The sequence below is a fragment of the Lithobates pipiens genome, unplaced genomic scaffold, assembly GCF_037356315.1.
Source record: "Lithobates pipiens isolate NorthernLeopardFrog02 unplaced genomic scaffold, aLitPip1_a1.2 Scaffold_16, whole genome shotgun sequence".
NCBI classification, from domain to species: Eukaryota; Metazoa; Chordata; class Amphibia; order Anura; family Ranidae; genus Lithobates; species Lithobates pipiens.
In genome coordinates, this window is record NW_027507748.1 from 112,753,093 (window position 1) to 112,777,598 (window position 24,506).

General features: G+C 46.4%; 1 long non-coding RNA gene across 1 annotated transcript; it reads right to left on the minus strand.

Annotated features, from left to right (window-relative positions):
* Positions 1-681: 681 nt before the first annotated feature.
* LOC143984267 (uncharacterized) lies at positions 682-23,507 on the minus strand. Its single transcript, XR_013274753.1, has 2 exons — positions 23,400-23,507; positions 682-1,456 (listed from the first exon to the last, which is right to left on the minus strand). It is a non-coding gene; the product is annotated as an uncharacterized LOC143984267 (long non-coding RNA).
* Positions 23,508-24,506: the final 999 nt, after the last annotated feature.

Consider the following 24,506-nt stretch of genomic DNA (forward strand, 5'->3'; position numbering starts at 1 on the left):
CCTCATTCTAGTATGTGAGAGGAAGGGATTGCACCCACCAAACACGTCCATTGATCACTCATGATGGTACATAGCACATGTTGACATTACCAATTTTTGGTGTGCATCTTCAAAATTTGGCTTTACCCCTTGTTTTCTGTAAATAGTTAAAAATTTGATTTTATGTATTTTTTTTATAATTTTATTTTATATATAGATATATCTATATATTTCTATGTTTCCAAAAAAAAAACAAAAAAAAAATTACCAAAAAAAAACAAAAAACAAAAAACAAAAAGAAAAATATCTAAAAAAGAGGCACTGGTTGGAATGTGCACTATTAAAAATTCCAAAAAAAAAGATGTGTGTGTGTGTCTTCTTCTTTCAATACTTAATACCAGTTTGGGAAGTCATTTTGTGTTTTCTGTCACAAAGGGCCTTATTTACTATTGGCAAAAACCACTTTGCAATACAAATGCACTAGGACAGGAATATGCAATTAGTGGAAATCCAGCTGTTGCAGAACTACAAGTCCCATGAAGCATAGCAAGACTGACAGCCACAAGCATGAGACCCAGAGGCATGATTGACTTGTAGTTTTGCACCAGCTGGAGGTTGGCCAATTGCATATCCCTGAATTAGGAGAATGTAGGAGACAAGCAAACAAGAACCAAACTTAAATATTTGAACAGACAATACATATTTCAAGAAAAATAAATTTTTATTGCTCAGCTGGCATTGGAATAGCCCCCCTACCATTAAAATAGCTGACATAGCGGTCACGCACCTCACGTGCTGTTTGGGGGGCTAAACCAGGAAGGGCATGATCCAGCCCTGTGAGTTCTGGAAATATTAATCCGGCCTCAAGCCCAATAGGCTGCAGGTACTGGTTCCCTGAAAGTTTGCGGAGAAAATTGTGCAAAATGCAGCAGCACAGAATCACATAGTTCAGTTTATATTCTGCTAGGTTGATCGCTGTCAGTAACAGACGGAACCGGCTGGCCATAATGCCAAAGGCACTCTCCACAACCCTTCTTGCTCTGGCCAGCCGGTAATTAAAAACCCTCCTCTCCGGGGTGAGGGTCCTTTGGGGGAAGGGTTTCATCAGATGGTCACTCAGACCGAACGCTTCAGCTAGAAACACAAACGGTAGACCCTCCACATTCTCGGCATCTGGTGGCAAGTCCAGGCCACCAGTGAGGAGACGGTGGCAGAACTCGGTCTGCCTAAAGACTCCTCCGTCAGACATCCGGCCGTTCTTCCCCACATCCACATAAAGAAAGTCACATTGTGCTGACACCACCGCCATTAGTACCACACTATGGAACCCCTTATAATTCCAATAGTAGGACCCCGAATGGGGTGGGGGCACAATCCTCACATGTTTCCCGTCGATCGCCCCTTCGCAGTTGGGGAAGTCCCAACGGGCAGCGAATTGGGAAGCCACAGTCTGCCATTCCTGTGGCGTGGAAGGAAACTGGGGAGTCAAACACAGGAAAAAAAAATTAGTCATTAAATAAAAACAATTCATAACAAATAAAACTCAAAAACATTTTGGAACAAAAGTTAAACAGAAATATTGCAAATTTTTTTTCTGCAAAAAAAAACAAAAAATAGGCGGCCCAATTCACAGATTAATCAGCCCTCTGATGGACCAGGGGACATAAGTTAGGTGGGTGAGTGGGGTGGGGGGACTAATTAATGAGTAGACAATACCTGGAACCAATTTGAGTGGGGTGGGGGGACTAATTAATGAGTAGACAATACCTAGAACCAATTTGAGTGGGGTGGGGGGACTAATTAATGAGTAGACAATACCTGGAACCAATTTGAGTGGGGTGACTAATTAATGAGTTGACAATCCATATATATATATATATATATATATATATATATATATATATATATTTATGGTCCAGAGCCCTCAGACCGATACGGATAAGGATGACAAACAAGGTTAACATAAACTCGCTTACTTGAAATGGACCTGAAAGTGTGCCCTGGTCTAACGTACGGTATGCCAAAATAAGGGGGCATACCTTAAAATGAAATGAATATGAAATGGGTGAAATGAGTACTCACTTGAGGAGTATGCTTAGAGAAATGCCCTGATAAAGGGGATGGGTGGGCGGGTATCGCGCACCGGAACCGACGAGGAAGACAGGCGGATGGCTGGTTATATACTCCACCGGGCTCCTCCCATAATTTCAGGCCACCATACTGGCCTTTCTATTTATGGTCCAGAGCCCTCAGACCGATACGGATAAGGATGACAAACAAGGTTAACATAAACTCGCTTACTTGAAATGGACCTGAAAGTGTGCCCTGGTCTAACGTATGGTATGCCAAAATAAGGGGGCAAAACATCCAGGTAGGGGTTGCACTTTGTTGAATCAAGACTGTCACTGGGTGAGTTTGACAAAGGCCTGGGCCATCTCTATTTGCAGATTGGGTATGTAACGGGCAAAACAGGAGGACTTCCATCTACCCAATTTCTTGATAACATGGACCGGGACTCCTTGGCGGGAGGCCGTAGAAGCTGCTTCGATACGGAATGAATGTCCGGAGTAGTGAGCAGGATTGAGGTGAAAGATGCCCAGGAGTATCCTGACATGCTCCATGCACTGGGCTGCGTTGAGAGTTTTTGTGTGAAAAGGCAGAAGCGGGCCAGTTCCTGGTTGGTTGGCCAAAAAGGGGCAACAAGCGGATGAGAACAGTGGCCGGGCACCAGCGGTTGTTGGTTTTATAGAAGTGTATGTCCATACCCGAGCCAAGCTGCCGCGTCTTGGAGACTGCTAAGTGTAAGACGAAATGGTCTTTGTATCGGACCAGGTGGTGCTTGCACAGCATGCGTGCTGTGAGGCTACTACAAGTAAACTGGCTTGGCCGTAAGAAGCCGTAGAAGGCCAGGTGTATGGCTGCTTGTAAATGCCACTCATGTGGAGACCGTAAGGTGAAGTGGCCAGGATATCTGACATAGTTCTAGAACGTCTCCTGTGAAAGGCGGTGGTTTGGCGCCGGCCATCGGCTGGCGCTTCTGGACACTGCGCACACCAGCCCGAACGGTGTGGTAAGAAAATAAGGAGGGTACGGTAGGGCCCTGGAGGGACGTGAAATGTTGTACACCGGTCAGGTATAGCCGGATCGTATTAACGGATAACACCAACTGCGAGTGGCAGTAGGAAATGAAGGCTACGACTTGCTTGACACGGGACGTCACCGTGCTGTGATACGTGATGAAGCGGTTAAAGGCCCTCCAGGCTGACTGATAGGCCTTGAGGGTATTGCGGGAAAGGGAGTGATCGATAAGTTGGGTAGCCGCTAGGAGGTGAGGGGCTAATCCAGGGTTAGTTGAGACCAGTCCGGGATAGCTGCTGATGTTGGTCCGGCTCCGGGTACCTGATCGGAAAAGAGACAAGGTTAAAGCGGGAGAGGGCATCCGCTGCCTGATTGAACTTACCGTGGATACAGGAACAATGGATGTTGAACTGAAACAACAACAAGAGTTGGACCAGTTGACGTAGGAAGGACATAATCAACAGAGAGGACGCCTTGGCGCAGCCAGGAATTGCCAGTAACTGGGGAGGCCGGGGAGCTGCGAGCCGGAGGTGGCCAAAAAACAGCCGCAAGCCCGTGGAGGCCGCTGCGTCGGTCATCACCTGGGGCGAAAGGGAAGACACGGAGGGAATGAACAGGGAGACGCCATTCCCAGACGACAGGAATTCCTCCCGCATAGCAAGGACTGCTATTGCCGTGGGATCCAGGCTGAGGACTTGCTCTGGATCCTGTGAGAGGGACAGTAAGACCAATAGGCGTGACACAAGGCGCGACCCTGAGGGATGATGCGCATAGCGAACTCAAGATGCCGTGTAGGGACTGTAGGTGTCTTTTGGACGACTAGACTGGGGAATATGCGAGGATATTATATGCGCCTAAAGATGGCAGTTGTGATGGCGAGCGTTTTTGCCGTTGGCTATGGGCTGATGCCTCTGGACGCCTCGTGGTGGGGATCTTGCTGTATGGGCCGTAACGACAGATGGCTCTCCGTGCACTGTAAGGATAAGAAATGCTGAACGCTGGCTAGAAATAGCCTGGGCGTGCTACAGGAAGAAGCCAGTTGCGTGTGACAACATGATCCTGGTGCGGGACGGAAGCTGAACTCAACTGTCCTAAGGAAGAGACGGATAGACAGACAACAGTGAGTAGTTTGTAAGAAAAGCCACAGGAGACGAGTGGCCAATTAAGTGCTGCTGAAAATGACGTGTAGCCAGTTTGTGTGCCACTGAGAACGTGCTTGCCAACGAATGATTTCAAGAAGTTATGCCAAGTCGCGAGCCTTGGCATGACTAAAAGTTGCGTTTAAACATGTGCTTGCGACAATTGCCTGGGAGTTTGTCACTGGAGATGTATACGTAGTGACTGTGAGCAATTCGTGTTACCGCATGTGCACTGCGAAGACTACAGGAGTTGTGCTTGAATGCATGTTTGGATGCGTGCTTGCGATGATGGCAAGATGTTACCCAGGATGCGTGCTTGCCATGACTGCAAGATGTTATGCTAGGATGCGTGCCTGCAACGACTGCAAGGAATTATGGTAGGCTTCATGAGTAGCCAGGCCGGAAAAGACAGAAGTCCCTCCGGTCCAACCAAATCAAAATAAATAAGGTCTCACACCCCCCGACACACCCAATTCTACGCCCGTAGCTGATCCAGAGGAAGGCAAAAAACCCCCAACAGAGCATAGGCCAATTTGCTACAGCCGGGGAAAAAATTCCTTCCTGACCCCTCGAGAGGCAATCGGATTTTTTCCCTGGATCAACTATACCTATAAATATAAGTACCCCCGTAATACAACGTACATTTAGGAAGGTATCCAGGTTTTCCCTAAAGCAATCTATTGAGCAAGCCAGAAGTGCCTGCCAGCAATGATTGCAGCAAGTTGTGCCTGGACACCTGCTTGCAACGATTGCAAGAGGTCTATGCTCGAATGCGTGCTTGCCATGATTACAAGAGGACTATGCTCGAACGCGTGCTTGTAATGAGTGCAAGAGGTCTACGCTCGAATGCGTGCTTGCAATGATCGCCAGAGGTCTATGCTCGAATGCGTGCATGCAACGATTGCAAGAGGTCTATGCTTGAATGCATGCTTGTAATGAGTGTAAGAGGTCTATGCTCGAATGCGTGCTTGTAATGATCGCGAGAGGTCTATGCTCGAATGCGTGCTTGCAGCGATTGCAAGAGGTCTATGCCCGAATGCGTGCTTGTAATGAGTGCAAAAGGTCTATGCTCGAATGCGTGCTTGCAATGATTGCAAGAGGTCTATGCTCGAATGCGTGCTTGCAACGATTGCAAGAGGTCTATGCTCGAATGCGTGCTAGTAACAAGTGCGAGAGGTCTATGCTCGAATGCGTGCTTGTAATGATTGCAAGAGGTCTATGCTCGAATGCGTGCTAGTAACAAGTGCGAGAGGTCTATGCTCGAACGCGTGCTTGTAATGATTGCGAGAAGTCTATGTCTGGATGCGTGCTTGCAACGATTGCGAGAAGTCTACGCTTGGATGTGTGTTTGCAACGATTGCAAGAAGTCTACGCTTGTATGTGGAGAAAACAGCGAGACACGCCTAAACAAAGCTGTGTTTTCTCTTTTGAGGCAATCTATAATGAAATGAGGCCGAGGAGCAAGGCCCCCGGCAGGCATCCAAACATTGAAGAATCAACTGGACCCAAGCCGGGAAGCGGTATGTGACAGTGAAATGAGAGAACCTGCCATGACAGAGATCCGGATCGCCATGCCACAACTTGCGACCGAGCACGAAACGGATTCTGGAGCATGTACTGAAATGAGGCCATTCCTGGGGCACGCCGAGACGAATTTGGTATACAGATGTGACTATTCGTACCGGAACGTGATAGGTGAAATGAAATGAAAACCCATGACAAAGACAAGAATCAGAGGACGAGCCCTTGAACTAAACAGATGAATCCTGTCTCTGGAGCATGTACTGAAATGAGGCGTAGCAGCTGGGCACACCAGAACGAATCGGTGCATAAGGAATGCGACAGGATTCGAATTGGAGCGTAATAAGTGACAGAAATGATATGCCATGACAGAGACAAGATTCAACGACTGGACTGATGGTTACGACAAAGAATCCGTCTCTGGAGCATGTACTGAAATGAGGCGTAGCAGCTGGGCACACCAGAACGAATCGGTGCATAAAAGAATGCGACAGGATTCGAATTGGAGTGTAATAAGTGACAGAAATGATATCCCATGACAGAGACCGGATTCAACGACTGGACTGCAGGTTACGAAAAAAGAATCCGTCTCTGGAGCATGTACCGAAATGAGGCGTAGCAGCTGGGCACACCAGGACGAATCGGTGCATAGAAGAATGCGACAGGATTCGAATTGGAGCGTAATAAGTGACAGAAATGGTATGCCATGACAAAGACAAGAATCAGGGACCGTGCGTGAACCTGCGAGTGACTCAGTCTCTGGAGCATGTACAGAAATGAGGCCGAACCCTGGGGCACTTCAAAGCGAATCGGTGCACCAGAGGTGCGACAGGATTCGCGCCGGAGCGCGGCTAGTGACAGAAATGATTTGAAACGGTAGAAATGAGTGGGACTGAAATGACTTGACATGAGATGAAACGAGATACATAACACAACTGCATGAATGATGAGATATATTCGAACTGGAGCAGACCAACCGATACGTGCGGACTGCTTGTTTTGTCGTAACAAGCAGTCGGCTGTGAGTCGAACGATTCGACCGATACTAATAGAAATGCTCGGGGAGTCGAACGGTTTCGAATGTCGTACCTGCGAATGAATCGCCTGACGTGGCGTGATCGACCGAAGGTGATAACGACTACATCGAAAGTAGAAACAGTGACATGAGTACGAGAGTCACAGTAAAACATCCGAGCGGTTCGTGCGTTCAGGGAATGTTGATGGGACATCGTAATACATGAACCGAAAAGGGGGTGCCGAAGCCCTACCTGCGACAGCCGGCCCGACGTGTAACGACAAATTCGATGGGTAAGACGACACTCCGACGGCGAAACCCACGGACGCTGATGAACGGGAAGACGGTCAAGACGGAGACGAACAACGCGGGAACTCACGAACGGGCTCACTGCTTCTGGTCTAGGATAGTCGGCCCTTGATATCTGACGTATCAGGTATCGCGCACCGGAACCGACGAGGAAGACAGGCGGATGGCTGGTTATATACTCCACCGGGCTCCTCCCATAATTTCAGGCCACCATACTGGCCTTTCTATATATATATATATATAGATATATATATAGATATAGATATATATCTATATCTATATCTATATATCTATATCTATATATACACACACACACACACAGGGTGTATACAAAGAGTATACAAAGGGTGGGGGCAGTAAAATAGTACAATGGAGCTGACAATATGAATTATAGAGAAGAACAGTCTCGGCTGTGGGTGTATAGGGGCCCAGGATTGAATGCTGAGGACGTTAGTGAAAGCAAATATGCACGTGGGACACAGAAAGGTAAAAAGCTCCAAAAAAAAATGACACAAAAAAAAAAAAAAAAATGACACAAACAAAAAAAAAAAAAAGAAAAAAAATGCATGCATTCATATAAAGGGGACATTCACATCATATTCCTGTCATGGATATTAAAAGTCATGATGAAATGAATACAAACATACAATGCATATAATGCATATAATGCAATATTAAAAGAACAAACTTACCTTCATATATTCCTTCTGTAGGACCCGAATAATGGCAGAACAGGTCTCTGGAATAATGATCCCCAGAGCCTGGGGGGAGATGCCTTTCGAGAACTTGAGGTCCTGAAGGCTTCTCCTTGTCGCCAAGTAGCGCAACGTGGCGACGAGCCTCTGCTCCGGAGTGATGGCTTGCCGCATGCAGGTATCCTGCCTGCTGATATAAGGGGTCAGCAAAGCCAGCAGACGGTGAAAAACGGGGTCCGTCATCCTGAGATAATTCCTGAAATCATCAGGATTATTCTCACGGATCTCACGGAGTAAAGGCATATGCGAGAATTGGTCACGCTGGCGCAACCAATTCTTTGTCCATGAACTCCTCCTCACCCTGTTCACAGACTGGGCTCGGGTCAAAGTATTAACCCCAACACCAAGCCCCAATATAGCACGAACTCGTTCCCGAGTACGTCCACTCTCCATGGCTTTGAAACGGTCGGCTGGGCAAACAAGCTCAACTGAACGCACTGAAGAACAGCCAGACCTATGAAGAACGACCTGAAACCCAGAAACGAGCGGACCAGAAGCGCCTAATAACAGGTACAACTGATCCACGCGTACCGAAAGACAGATACAAACCTCACAGGTAGACTGCGCCGCAGTGAACGGACAAATTAAGCTGAAGTCTGAAAAGCGCGAATCGTCTCTAACCAAACTTCTACTAACGCAAAGTCAGCAGAAGGAGCCCAAAGGGTGCTTTGCTGTGTCTTGAACTTCCTATTTCTAGTCCCGTCGTACGTGCCGTACGTCATCGCGCAAGCTTTCAGCGGACTGTTTGTTCGTCGTGTGTGGTCAAGTCCGTTCATTCAAAATTTGGACAGACTGTCTGTCGGATTGTCTGACGAACTTAGTTGGGCAGACAATCCGCCCGTGTGTACGCGGCCTTAGTCCGCCGAAACACATTTCAGCGGACAGTCCGCTCGTGTGTGGGCTTCAGCGGACTTTTTCAGCGTGCAGTCTGGCGGACTAAGTATTTCGGAATTTCCGTAATATTGTCCGTCCAACTTTGGTTTCAGCGGACAGTCCGCTCGTGAGTAGGCTAGTTGGACGGACTAAGTATGGCGCATGCTCAGAAAGGATTTACACGGCGAAAGGTTGCATTGCTGTGTATTGGACGTCCTATTTCTAGTCCCGTCGTACGTGCTGTACACGTCATCGCGCAAGCTTTCAACGGACTGTTTGTTCATCGTGTGTGGTCAAGTCCGTTCATTCGAAAGTAGGACGGACTGTCCGTCGGATTGTCTGACGGACTAAGTTGGCCATACAGTCCGCCCGTGTGTACGCGGCTTTAGGTGTGTCACAGCCAAGTGCTTGCGGGCACTCTGCTAGCAGTACACCCACGTCCGATTATAGCAGGCAAATTTCACTGCCCCAGCTGCTGGACCATCAAAAGAAGTTCACTCCCAGCCATCCACATACCCAGTGGCTGAATGCTAGCTTGGCTAAATTGCTAGAACTTCAACTTCTGCCTTTTCAGTTGGTAGACTCGGCCCCCTTCCGTGAGTTTATGCAATGTGCGGTTCCTCAGTGGCAGGTCCCCAAACGCCACTTTTTCTCACGGAAGGCGATTCCGGCTCTCTACCGGCATGTGGAAGGCAATGTCCTTGCCTTGCTGGACAGGATGGTCAGCGGTAAGGTGCATATTACTGCTAACTCATGGTCCAGCAGGCATGGACAGGGACATTACCTGTCTTTCACGGACCATTGGGTCACTCTTCTGACAGCTGGGAAGGATGCAGGACAAGTTGCAGTAGTGTTGGAGGCTGTTCCGCCACCACGCCTCCAAAATGCTACTACTGGTTGTGACACACCTCTCTCCTCCACCCCTCCTCTTCTTCTTCCTCCATGGCCTCTTCCAGTGCTCTGTCCTCAGAACCAGCGGTGCTCCGTAGGCGTTCAAGGGGCTACGCAAGTACGCAGGCAAAACAATGCCATGCTGTGCTTGCGCTGGTTTGTTTGGGGGACAAGAGCCACACTGGGGCAGATATTTTGTCAACTCTGCAGGGGCAGGCTGAGGTGGTTGATGCCATGCCAGCTTATGCCAGGATTGGTGGTTTGCGACAATGGCACCAACCTCCTCTCCGCCCTCTGACAGGGACAACCGACCCATGTGCCCTGTGTGGCTCACGTCCTTTACCTGGTGGTGCAGCGGTTCTTGGGCAGGTACCCGGGCTTACAGGGTGTCCTGAAGCAGGCCAGGAAAGTCTGTGTGCATTTCCGCCGATCATTTAATGCCTGTGCTTGGCTGGCTGAGCTCCAAAAGGAATTGAACCTGGCCAAGAACCGCCTTATATGTGACATGCCCACCAGGTGGAACTCAACGTTGGCCATGCTGCAGTGGCTGCACACGCAGCAGAGGGCCATCAATGAGTACCTGTGCAACTACAGCACTAGGACAGGGTCATGGGAGCTCAGTTTTTTCTCACCACGCCAGTGGGGCATGATCAGGGATGCATGCACTGTCCTGTCACCGTTTGAGGAGGCCACAAGGATGGTGAGCAGTGACAGTGCATGCATCAGTGACACTGTACCTCTTGTCCACCTGTTAGAGCATACGCTGCGTGGAATAATGAACAGGGCACTTGAGGCAGAACAGAGGCTGGAAGAGGAGGACTTCCTTGCCTCTCAAGGCCCCCTTTATCCAGACAGTGTTCCTGCTGTCCCACCCATCACACAGGAAGAGGACAAGGAGGAGGAGGAGGATGATTGTGTCAGCATGGAGGTGGAGGCTGGCACTCAGCAGCAGCAGTCTTGTAGGGATGATTTACAGTCCCAAGAAACCCATGGACTTGTACGTGGCTGGGAGGAGGTAGCTGTGGATCATGTTGTCCTTAGTGACCCAGAGGACTCCGAACCGAATGCCTCAGCTAACCTACACTGCATGGCCTCCCTGATCCTGCAAAGCCTGCGGAAGGATCCTCGTATTCTTCGGATCAAGGGGAGGGACCATTACTGGCTGGCCACTCTCCTTGATCCACGGTACAAGGGTAAGGTTGCCGACCTTATCTTGCCGTCGCAGAGGGAGCAGAGGATGAGACATCTCCGGGAGGCCTTGCAGAAAGGTCTGTGCAACGCGTTCCCAGAGACTGGGAGGTTACAAACTCCTGGTCCTGGACAACGTGTTGCTGAGGCATCGGTCAAAAGGAGCGGTAGAGAAGGTGGCCGTCTGACCGATGCGGTCAGACAATTTTTTAGTCCGCAGCCCCAAGGTATGATCGGTTCCAGCAACCATCGCCAGCGTCTGATTTACATGGTGCAGGAATACCTAGGGGCAAGGTCAGACTTGGACACCTTTCCCACCGAAAATCCTCTGGCTTACTGGGTCTTGAGGATGGATCACTGGCCAGAGCTTGCACAGTATGCAATTGAGCTACTGGCCTGTCCTGCATCCAGAGTTCTATTGGAACGCACCTTCAGTGCTGCTGGTGGCTTTGTTACCGATCACAGGGTGCGCCTGTCCACCGACTCGGTTGATCGACTGACCTTCATAAAGATGAATCAGTCTTGGATCACCCACAGCTACCAAGCACCTGAAGCTGATGTAACCGGATAATTTTTTTTTAAATATAACATCCCTTCAAGACTGCCTATGCTGATGCTGAGTGACTGTCCTGTTATGTTGACTGTCTATCCTCTTCCTCCTCCGCTGATATCTTGGAAGAACATTTTTGGTTCTGGGTGATGCCACCAGCCCAATTTTTCTGCCCCTGTTTAACAGGAGCGTTTAATTAAAATTTTTGATGCAATGCTTTGCAGCAGGGCTCATTCCTGTACTATAACTAGAGTATATAGGAGAGGTTGCAGTGCCTAATGCCCAATTTTTCAGCCCCTGTTTAACAGGGGCATGTAATTACAATTTTTGATGCAATGCTTTGCAGCAGGGCTCATTCATGCACTACAACTAGAGTACATGGGAGAGGTTGCAGTGTCGTGGCACCAGCACCAGTGCCTAAGGCCCAATTTTTTCAGCCCCTGTTTAACAGGGGCATGTAATTAAAATTTTTGATGCAATGCTTTGCAGCAGGGCTCATTCCTGCACCACAACTAGAGTATATGGGAGAGGTTGCAGTGTCGTGGCACCAGCACCAGTCCCTAAGGCCCAATTTTTCAGCCCCTGTTTAACAGGGGCATGTAATTACAATTTTTGATGCAATGCTTTGCAGCAGGGCTCATTCCTGCACTACAACTAGAGTATATGGGAGAGGTTGCAGTGTCGTGGCACCAGCACCAGTGCCTAAGGCCCAATTTTTCACCCCCTGTTTAACAGGGGCGTTTAATTACAATTTTTGAAGCAATGCTTTGCAGCAGGGCTCATTCCTGCACTACAACTAGAGTATATGGGAGAGGTTGCAGTGTCGTGGCACCAGCACCAGTGCCTAAGGCCCAATTTTTCAGCCCCTGTTTAACAGGGACATGTAATTACAATTCTTGATATAATCGTTCACAGCAGGGCCCATTCCTGTGCCCACTAAGAGTAACTGTGAGGACTTAGTGTTGTGGCACCAGCACCACAACCACCAAAGGCCCAATTTTTCTACCACTGTTCAACAATGGCATGTAATTACAATTCTTGATATAATCGTTCACAGCAGGGCGCTCCAGCGCCCACCAAGAGTCACTTTGAGGGCTTACAATGTTGTGGCAACACCAACACCTTGTTCCGCCATTTTTGCAGAGCATATAGGGCAGGCCCCTACTTTCAAACATCCAACTTGCAAACCTCTCCTACTTGCAAACGGAAGGAGACAACAGGAAGTGAGATGAAAAAAGACGGACGGCAATACAAATTATACAGGGGTGATAACCCCTCCCTATGTTTTCCAAAAAGCTTAAAAATAGATTTTTTGACTGGAGCTACACTTTAAAAATGTACCAGTTCAAAATTACAAACAGATTCTTCTTAACGCAACAAACCTACACAGTCCCTGTCTTTTTTGCACCGCCTGTATACTGCTGCTCTGAGTATATAGGGTCCGGGGGCACCACGCCTTTCCTTTTTTTAATATCCGTACAAGACCCAAAGGGGCTGGTAATGGGCAGGGGGGCTACCCATGCCATTTTTCTCAATGATTTTTATCCATATTGCCGAAACCAGATATTACATTAAAACCGCAAGCAGTTTTAAATTACTTTTTTTCTGTTAGATGTCATTTTGTGCAGGGACTGTTCTAAACACAGGAAACACGTGTCACTTCACAGGCATACTATAGACACCCCCCAGGCATGATATTTAAAGGAATATTTCACTTTTTTTTTTCACTTTAATCGTCATTAAAATCAGTGCTCCCAAAAAAACATCAGTTTTTAAAAACATTTTAGGCATTGACCCATGTCCCCTGGGGCAGGCTCCAGGTCCCCAAACCCTTTTTAGGACAACATCTGCATATTAGCCATTAAAATTAGCACTTTTTATTTTGAACGTTCGAGTCCCATAGACTTCAATGGGGTTCTAAAGTTCGCACAAATTTGCGGTCCGTTCAAAAGTTCTGGTGCGAACCGAACCGGGGGTGTTCGGCTCATCCCTATTAGCCAGTTTAGATTACAGGGATTCTAATTGGTTAGCATTTTCGCATGGATGGCGCTGACCAATCAGAAGTCATTTAGCTTGTACTGTCAGCACTGTAAATAGAGAAGAGAAAGCCATTGGGATTTCAAATCCCTGGACCAGTGAAGCAGCTTTTTGGTGTCTGACAGTGGGGGACTGCGACAATATGGCACAGCAGGACCGGGTGGGATGAAGAGGGGGGCCAGTACAAGGTCACCTTACAGATTTTTGTTAAAGGAGAACTTACACTTTAAGTGTGATAACAGACTGCCTAAAATCCGACCGTTAGTACGCTCCTTCAGACAATTGTTGTCCAACTTTCTGCCAACAAATGTTGGATGGCAGGCTAGTCAATTTTTAGCGGACAATGGTCTGTTGTCAGATTTTCGTATCATCTGTACACAAGTCCGTCACACAAAAGTCCAAAGTACAAACACACATGCTCAGAATCAATGCTCACCAAACACAACATTAGCAGAAGGTGCCCAAAGGGTGGCGCTCAAGAAATTCCACGTAGTACGTCACTACATTCGTGTTTGTTGGCCGACAATTGTGTGCCATTAGTATGCAAGACAAGTTTATGGCACGCGCGATCGTGTGTACGAGGCTTAAGAAATAGTAAATACGCCAGTGTTAGCCCTTGTACACACGGTCGGAGATTCCGACTGAATGTTTCCTATCGGACAGTTTTGTCGGATATTCCGACTGTGTGTGGTCTGCATCGGACTGTTTCCGTCGGAATATCCGAAGGACCAAGTTTTCCAACTTGCCGGTAAAATTTTCCGACAAAATGCTCCTATCGGACATACTCCGATCATGTGTAGCCTACTCCGACGGACAAAGTGCCACGCATGCTCAGATCAAATTCCTAGACCAAAGTTATTGGCTACTAGCCTGAACGTAGTACTGTCGTAACGAAATAACGTCATCACGTTATGTACAATCGGATTTTCCGACAACTTAGTCCGACTGTGTGTATGCAACATCACTTCCGGACCTCTTCCGGAATTAATCCGTCGGAATTACTCCGACGGATTTGGTTGTCGGAATCTCCGACCGTGTGTGCAAGGGCTTAGTATAGGACAGTAGATTCAAGTTTTTGTAAATACATTCTGGTTTTGATGAATGGAGCTCCAATACACCCAGAAACGACCAAAAGTACATGTACATATGAATGCTTTTTCTAAAAGTCATAGTTTAAGCATGCTCTCTTTCTCTCTATTATCTTAAAATGCAAATAGGAGTGTGCTGCTATTAAGCGCAGCATGTAAGCAAGGCTACTCAAGGGCTGGGCTAATGTTCCTAGTTCCTTTTACCGGTGACGCCCTGTGCCTTGTGTGTACCAGGATTAGGGTAAGCGTTTTTTCCTCTGCCCCCATATAACAGCTGTATATTGTTAAAATTGATATATTGCTCTAAATATTGTTTTTGCTATATGTGATTTAATACACTGTTTTTGATCATGTGTTAATTAAGTTGCAGATATTTTCCTGATGAAGCGGCTTAGTCAGCGAAACTAGTTGAAATGAAATGCTGTCCGCGACCAACTATCCCACTGTGATCTTCCCCGTCAGGGGAGTATTATGTTGGCTATATACACATGGACTGTAACCTACTTTTTAATATTATTGATATTTTTGTCACGTGTTATGTATTACTAAACGTTTGTATTATTGTACTATTACTATTTTTGTAATTAGTTATACCTGAATCTGCCTTAATTGTATTGTACCGAGTCCATTTGCCCCCTAGTTTCTTTGGTGAGACCTGGCTGGGGACCAGGCTCCCAACCCCTTTATTTCTGTTTCTAGTTCCGGTGCCCACACTATCTGCTCTTGTGTGTACAGATGGTGGGTGTGAAACCCCACTACCCATCCGCTTGGTCCACCTTAGTACTAATCTCTCAGTTCAGCCAGGGCCTACTTCCAATGCAAGGCCTTAGATTCTCCTCGTGCTTGTAGGCTAAAGCTGGCCATAGATAATTTTTTTTTTCTTCTTTCCATTCAGCCAGCTGGCTGAACAAAAAAAGGCAAACAGATTCCTTCATCCACATAAGTGAGGTGGATGGAGAAATCTCCCCAGTGTCCTGCTGTCAATATAAACTAATCAGCAGTGGCAGCCTATTGGCTGCAGTCACTGATTGTCAATAGTTTTCCAATTTGTCAGGATGGCCACACTAATTGAAATTCTCCAGGTCCCTGCTGAATCAGAGGAACTTCAATCTGTCTATGGCCAGTTTAGAGTTCAGAGGGACAAGCTGCAGACCTGGAACCCATGAGACATGGGGGCTCAGATCACCTGACTGAGCCCTGTTTGAATCTGACAAGCTGACTGTTAGCTGTCACATGGAAGCAATTCGGCCGCTGTGCAGCCACCAGATTGCTTCCACATACCCCCGTATGTGTGCCCCCTGCTCCTCCACACTGTTTCCCAGATTCTGCGTGCTCATTTCGGTTAATGACCGAGAAGCAGCACATGAAGTATCACTTCCAGATCTTTGTTTCACTTTCCCCAACCAATACGAATAGGAATGCAGCTAATGGAGTGTAATGTGCACTCCGTTAGCTTCATTGGAGGACGTGATACATCAGGGGTCTCATTAAAGAGAACTTGTCACCAAAAATTGCATTACATAGGGGAATTTTTGTCACCTATGTAATGGAAAAAAAAAAGTTTAGTTACAATTTTTTTTTTTAACCACTTCAGCTCCGGACCAATAAACACCTTAAGGACCAGAGGTCTTTTTGCAATTTCGCACTGCGCTGCTTTAACTGGTAATTGCGCGGTCATGCAATATTGCACCCAAACGAAATTTGCGTCCTTTTCTTCCCACAAATAGAGCTTTCTTTTGATGGTATTTGATTGCCTCTGCGATTTTTTTTTTTTTGCGATATAAATGGAAAAAGAGCGAAAATTTTGAAAAAAAAAGATATTTTCTTCTTTTTGTTATAAGAAAAATCGAATAAACTAAATTTTAGTCATACATTGAGGGCAAAATTTATTCAGCCACATGTCTTTAGTAAAAAAAATGTCAATAAGCGTATATTTTTTGGTTTGCGCAAAAGTTATAGCGTCTACAAACTAGAGTACATTTTCTGGAATTTACACAGCTTTTAATTTATGACTGCCTATCTCATTTCTTGAGGTGCTAAAATGGCAGGGCTGTACAAATCCCCCCCAAATGACCCCATTTTGGAAAGTAGACACCCCAAGGAAATTGCTGATGGGTATGTTGAGCCCATTGAATATTTATTTTTTTTGTCCTAAGGGATTGAATAATGACAAAAAAAAAATGATATATTGCTCACACATGCCATGGTTATATGTGGAATTGCACCCCAAAATATATTCCGCTACTTCTCCCGAGTATGGGGATACCACATGTGTGGGACTTTTTGTGAGTCTAGTCGCGCACGGCACCCCGAAAACCAATCACCACCTTCAGGATTTCTAAGGGTGCAAATTTTTGATTTAACTCCTCACTACCTATCACAGTTTCGAAGGCCATAAAATGCCAAAATAGCACAAAACCCCCCAAAATGGAAAGAAGACACCCCAAGCTATTTACTGAGAGGCATGTTGAGTCCATGGAATATTTTATATTTTGCCACAAGTTGCGGGAATATTACAAACTTTTTTTTTTTGCACAAAGTTGTCACTAAATGATATATTGCTCACACATGCTATGGGCAGAAGTCAAATTACACCCCAAAATAAATTTTGCTGCTTCTCCCGAGTACGGGGATACCACATGTGGGGGACTTTTTGGGAGCCTAGCCACGTACGGGACCCCGAAAACCAAGCACTGCCTTCCGGATTTAAATATAAAATGCTACCAAAAAACCTGTTTGAGATGGCAGGGATCAGGCCTGACTCTGCAATCGCTGCAATTATGTGTTTAGTGTTTTGTAAGTGACAGTGATCGATCGATACTGCACTTGGGTGGGCTGGGCAGAGGGGCAAAACGCAGGTGCTAGCAGGTATCTGGGCTGATCCCGCTAACAATGCGTTTTTTTGGAACCCTAAACTGCTGGGGACGCTAGTATAGATCTGATCAGATCAGATATTGATCTGTTCAGATTCTATAGCACTACGGGAGGTGTATGCTTTGCGTGTGGGTGTTAGCGGTACTGGCACTAACCTAGCGCTGCCTGGGGCGACGTAGACCCTGAGCCTAAAACCTAATTGATATCACCCGCCGGGTGATCAGGGGGTTAAACCTTTATTGGGTAATAAATGGTGGGTGCCCTGATGCTATAAAAAACAAACTAACCAGAGTCACCCGTAACACTTATACGGTGATCAGTGGTGAAAGGGTTAACTAGGGGCAATCAGGGGGTTCAAATTTTTATTAGGTAGTATATGGGGGTCCCTGGCGCTATATAAAAACCTGACGGGGAACCTAAATAACTAACTGGCTAACCAGCGTCACCAGTGACACTTATACTGTGATCGCTGGTGAAAGGGGGTGAAAGGGTTAACTAGCAGCAATCAGGGGGTTAAAACCATTATTGGGTAGTATATCGGGGTACCTAGCGCTATAAAAACCTGGCGGTGAACCTAAAAAAATAACTAGCTACCTAGCGACACTAGCGACACTGATGCAGCGATCAGAAAAATTATCGCTTAGTGACACTGGCAAAAGGGGGTGAAAGGGTTAACTAGCGGCAATCAGGGGGTTAAAACCATTATTGGGTAGTATATCGGGGTACCTAGCGCTATAAAAACCTGGCGGTGAACCTAAAAAAATAACTAGCTACCTAGCGACTGTAGCGACACTAATGCAGCGATCAGAAAAACGATCGCTTGGTGACACTGGCAAAAGGGGTGAAAGGGTTAACTAGCGGAAATCAGGGGGTTAAAACCATTATTGGGTAGTATATCGGGGTACCTAGCGATATAAAAACCTGGCGGTGAACCTAAAAAAATAACTAGCTACCTAGCGACACTAGCGACACTGATGCAGCGATCAGAAAAATGATCGCTTAGTGACACTGGCAAAAGGGGGTGAAAGGGTTAACTAGCGGCAATCAGGGGGTTAAAACCATTATTGGGTAGTATATCGGGGTACCTAGCGCTATAAAAACCTGGCGGTGAACCTAAAAAAAAACTAGCTACCTAGCGACTGTAGCGACACTAATGCAGCGATCAGAAAAACGATCGCTTAGTGACACTGGCAAAAGGGGGTGAAAGGGTTAACTAGCGGCAATCAGGGGGTTAAAACCATTATTGGGTAGTATATCGGGGTACCTAGCGATATAAAAACCTGGCGGTGAACCTAAAAAAATAACTAGCTACCTAGCGACACATGCAGCGATCAGAAAAATGATCGCTTAGTGACACTGGCAAAAGGGAGCGAAAGGGTTAACTCTAGGGGCAATCAGGGGGTTAAATCTTTATTGGGGGGTGATAGGGGGCTACCCTGGACCTAACACTAACTGTACTGACAGTTTTTACTGTCACAACTGACACTGAATGCATTGATCAGTAAAGAAATGATCAATGCAATCAGTGACACTGTGACTGGGGGGGGAGGGGGGGCGGGGGGGATCGGGGGGCGATCGGGGGGGGATCGGGGGGGGGGGGGTTTGTGTGCCTGTGTGTACCTACATGTCAGTGTAGTGTTGGTGCACACTTACTATTAGTCTTCTCCTCGTAGTCCGGTCAAAAAGACCGCCCCGAGGAGAATGACATCACTTCCTCCTTCCTGTGTAAACAATACACAGTGGGAGGAAGCTTCTCATTGGCCAGGAGCGATCCAGAGGGGGTGGCCGAAAACCAACGGCCATCCCCTCATCACGGAGCGCTCCTGGAGCGAACCGGACCATCGTATCCAACGGGAGGGGGTCCGATCGGACCCCCCACCCGCTGGAAGGCAGGCACGTACATTTACGTGATTGTGCCTGCCTGTGCCATTGTGTTGACGTACATTGGCAATACAGCGGTCCTTAAGTGGTTAAGGTGTAAAAACAGTCACACCAAAGCACTTAATATCCCCTTAAAAAAATGTTTTACCCCTCCCCCATCCTCATATGTATGCAGGAATGAATGTAAATTCACTCGTTGGGGGTGCCTATGCACAATGTTACATATCACCGCAAGATCAATATTTCTTAACTGATGACCTGTAGGGGCTTTTAAAGCACTGCCTATGAAAAATCAAAGGTAAGTTTGTCACCATGGGTGTAGCATAAGGGGTTGCAGGGGTCACAATCGCAACCGTGCCCCTAGCTCCAGGGGGCCCCTGTCATATTATCATATCCTCCACAATATCCAGCTCCAATCTGCCCTAGTGCCCCACAGCCACACTCCAGTACTGATCTTCTACTTTGCCTTCCACAGTCCACACCCCTCTGTTGCGATTGGCTGGGAGAAGCCGTGAGCCATTTCCTGAATGGAGAGGAGCACGAGGGGAGAACAGCCCAGGATGGGGAAGTGTCTGTGTGCTGGTAACATGGAATGGTAACCGAGCTTAGCAAGGCAAGAGGAGGAGAATGCCATCCTGTAGCCATGATGGGACCAATGTCCGGGAGGTGACTTCCTGCCAACACTGACAGGGAAACCTTTAGAAATTGCTAAAACAAATTCCTTAACACCTCCTCCGGGGGGCCCCTGAAGGGCTGCAGCCTCCCGATTTTGTGTCACATGGCTTTGCCCTCCCAGATCTAAGTCCCCCCCCCCCAAAGCCCCCTGACCACCCCCTCCACCCTGCATGCTATGCCCGGCTGCTGAGCTCCTGTCCCATTACAGCACTCTATACTGTTCCTCCTCCGCAGGGGTAAAATCACATTCCTTTACAACACAGCCAGTTAGCCACGATCTGCACAGGGTAAATCTGCCTACTGCAACTACACTGCCGTTCTGACCAGAGAATTTCACAGGTCAGAAGAGCAACCTAAAAGCCAGATACAGACTGACCGACTGTGTGTAAAGGAACGTGATTTCAGCCCTGTTTAGTGTGTGTGTGTGTGTGGGGGGGGGGGGGCTGTATACAGTGCTGGGATGGGAAAGGAGCTCTGCCAAATGACCTGCCAGGGGTCCCTGTCCTCTGATTCTCCAACAGTGATCCCTGTCCTCTGATGTAAAGAGGAACTCTGGGGACTCAAAACTCTTAAGCCCCACATCCACCACTCTTGGCGTGTGGTGGATGTATCTGCATGCACGTTGGAAGTAGTGGGGGAGGCCAGGTCAACTTTTGCATCGGGGACCACAAGCTTCAAGCTACGCCTCTGTTTGTCACCATTTCATGGGCACACAAAATTTTAAGGCTTGGCATGTTGGGTATCTTTTATTTTTACCAAAAAGCGGATATATTTTACCAAAAAGTGGATAATTTATTTAGCTTGTGTGCCCTAAATGTAACTGTAGTTTATTTTTTTCTGAAATTTTATATATGCCGTATAATGTTTTGAAGGTTTTACAGGACATCAGGCTCAAAATGATTTTTTTAAACATGTGTGCAAAAAACATAAAAATGGGTCTTGCAGCAGAAGAGTTATATAAAAAATAGTTATAAAAAAAAAATATTTTTTAGTCCCACAGTCCCAAAGTTGATAAATAATAAATTGATATAAAAAACTGTGTACACTCACTTTAAAGAGAAGGCAAAGATCAAGGTCTCTCATATTATTTCTTCTGGTTAAATCTTTTTAGCCTCTAGCATTAGGCTCTGTTGGTTGAATGTTCTTTAATTCTTATGGTCGAATATTCTTTTTCTCTTAGAATCGACAGCTAGGGAATGTTAAAGTGATACTAAAATCTCCTTTTTTTTCTCAAAATAACAATAACAGTGAACTACAGTCGTTTTGCACAGAGCAGCCTAGATCCTCCTCTTCTCGGGTCCCTCTTTGGTGCTCCTGGCCCCTCCCTCCTGTTGAGTGCCCCCACAGTAAGCAGCTTGCTATGGCGGCACCCAAGCCAAGCTGCAGCTTTGTGTACCCATAAAAAAAATGGAGCCACAGCCCGGCCCCACCCCCTCTCTTTCCTCATTCGCTCACTGACTTTACAATGGCGGGAGCCAATGGAGTTTCGCTGCTGTTTCAACCAGTGAAGAGGGAGAGTCCCGGCCAACCGAGTCTATCCTAACATCGCTAGATCGGACGGAGCTCAGGTAAGTATTAAGGGGGCTGAAGGGGGTTGCTGGACAAGGAAGGCTTTTTATATTAATGCATAGAATGCATTAAGATAAAAAAAACTGACTTCACAGCCACTTTAAAGTCACCCTGCAAAAGGCAACATATACACACTGGCATTTCACATATAACAAACATTACGAGTATTATTTGCGAATTTCGACTTTGTTAATACTGATACATTCACAAATATTTTTTTTAAATACATAGACCCTTTAATGTCAGATGATGCAATCACAGCTGTATGTTCTAAAAAAAAAAAAGATCACCACCTAAATTGAGTTCCCTTGTCCAGTACTACATGTATCGCATATCTTATATCTTATAAACATAAGCCCACAGTCTTTCCTGTTCTGTAAACAGATTCATTCCCACATTTCAAATAACGAAATAGTTTACAAGATCAGGGAGACAGTCATGTGAGGAGAGAATAGGCAAACAGCCAAACCCCTGTGACTAGTCTGATGAAGATTGCAGGCACTGAGACATTTTGGGAAGCAGATTACTGGGTTTTGTTTGCAACTTATTACTGTATTTATTGGCGTATAACACTCACTTTTTCACCATGAAAATCGGGTGCAAATAGTTTGTGCGTGTTATACGCCAATGCAAAAATTTAAGTTTTTTTCCTCAAACTTCCCTCTTAAAATTAATGTGCGTGTTATACACCTGTGCGTGTTATACGCCGATAAATACGGTATTTAAATATTTCTGTTTTTACATTCCTCAAAGCCAAAACTTGGGAAACGAAAAAACGATTGTTCCTTTATTCACAGTTGTCTAATAATTAAAAAAATATATATATTTTGGAAGTGCTTTTATTCAAAGTGATACTTAAGGTAATTTTTTTGTACATTAAAGCGGGAGTAAACCCAGTTTCAAAAGACACTTACATTCCCGGCATGCCGGAAATGCTAACTTTCACATTGGTTGTGCTCTCAACCAAACTTTCAAACCATCCAATGGCTGGGGTCATAACTGATCACATGTGCAGCATTATGGAAGTTGAAGAATTATTAGAGATCAAGATGGCAGCTTCCTTGACTGAAAACGATAGGAGGGTTTACTTCCACTTTAAGATAAAAAAAAGAGATTATACTTACCTGCTCTGTGCAACAATATTGCACAGAGCGGTCGATCACCTCCTGTTTTGCAGTTCCCCTGCCTGCACTATCTGCTCCTTCCTCCTTTGGGTGCCCCCTTAAGCAGAGTACGCACTGTACATTTTTTTTTTTTTGGTTCAACCCAGTGGGCTGAAAGGAAACAAAAACTGACTAACACAAGCGACAGGGCTACTGCCTTCTCCTGCCAGAACTCACTGATCAGTGCTGGCAGCCATTGACAAACTGATCAGGTCCCTGGGCATTTTAGTTAAGATCAAGTGTAATATCTGTTCTTATCAGTTTCCGGGAGGGAGAATGCCAGTGCCTCTTGTTGAGTGGGGAGCTGGCGAGTATCCCTTCTCATATAATTAGGTAAGGAATAGTGAGAGTGGTGGGAGGGCCTTTTTCCTCCTGGGTTGAATCTGGCCTGGTGCACCAGGCTTGTCCCCGGTTGTAGGCAAGGCTCTCCCTAAGCTTTTAAAGTTCTGACACCTTTTTGGTAGGGATGAGGCTGCACTGGTCTGGCCGAGGGATGAGCTGTGAAAGAAGGCCATGGTGTATGTGCCCCTGGGGTAGCAGTCCAAGGGTGCCAGAAGTCTCACGGTGGGGGAGCTCACCCTGGGTTTTTGGCACTATGGCCACTGCACCATGTACACAGTGTTTCACACCTGCCTCTAGACGTTTGGCCAGCTTTTTTCGAAGGAGCATAATCAAAAAAGGTCTGCCAATCAGCATCCAATCAGCGCTCTCAGCAGGGGTGATCACTGTACTAACATACAGCATAGTTAGTACAGCGGTTTCTCCTGAGCTCTTTCAACCGCTGGGTTGAACAAAAAAAAAAAGTAGTGCTTACCTGGCTTGGTTATTGGAGGAAAGGAGTCTTTAGACCTCAATACTATCTTATGCTTGTATAAGAGTAGAAAGAGTTCTTGACAGGATAAAGCTGCCAGTTCAGACACATGTCTTGAAGAGATAATGGTGGCAAGGGCCGCAACCTTGTGAGTGAGAGTGATAAGGGGAATATCCCTGATAGGTTTAAAGGGCAGTCTTTGAAAAGCCAACAGCACCAAATTTAGATCCCATGGACTCACAGGAGATTGAACAGGAAGAACCACGTGAGAGATACCCTGTTTAAGAGTACTCATCAAACGATGGGAGGCGAGCCGAGATTTGACTCTTCATGGTAATCAAGGCCAAATGTTGATTTAGAGCTGATTGTAAAAAGGTCAGAATTCTTCCAATTGAGTTGTTCCTGGGTTGAAACTTTCTTTTCTGACAGCTCCATGTCAACCTACCACTGGATATGCTCCAACCATACCCCTACCTGCTGGACCTAATGCATACATTTGACTCCCTCTCCAGGGTCTGCATGTTAAATTTGGCAAAATGGTTCTCTTCAGCCAGAGGCCATAAATAATCTTATTTTGTTTCTGCATCATCCCACCCTGGCTAGCTAGTTAATACCCAATGGTAGGTTGACCTACCACATGGAGCTGTCAGGGAAACGGAAATTTGAATATCAAATCCTTAAATTTTACTTTCCAGATGTCAGCACAAACTCCCACCCTGGTGCGGAAATCTAGCTACGTAATGCTGGCCTGGGAGATCGAGTCAAATTCATGAGTTAGGTCCAGCAGGTGGGGGTATGGTCAGGCAGATTGACATGGAGCTCATCAAGAAATGAATATGATATTACATTTTCTGTTTTTCTTACACCTTACGGGATGTAAATTTCCTGGCTTTTAAAAGCATGTGAATTACCGAGTCAGAGATAGGTAGACTGGACCTTGAGATTTGAGAGGCAATCAGTCAGGGAGAGTCCACAGGCTGTTGATAGATGCTGGATAGGGTAACACATCTGACTCCTAGGGTTCGATTTACTAGAGTCAAATAGACTGTGCACTGTGCAAAGGCATTTGCTCCAGAGCTTAGTAAATGAGATGAAGCTTCCATTTGCAAA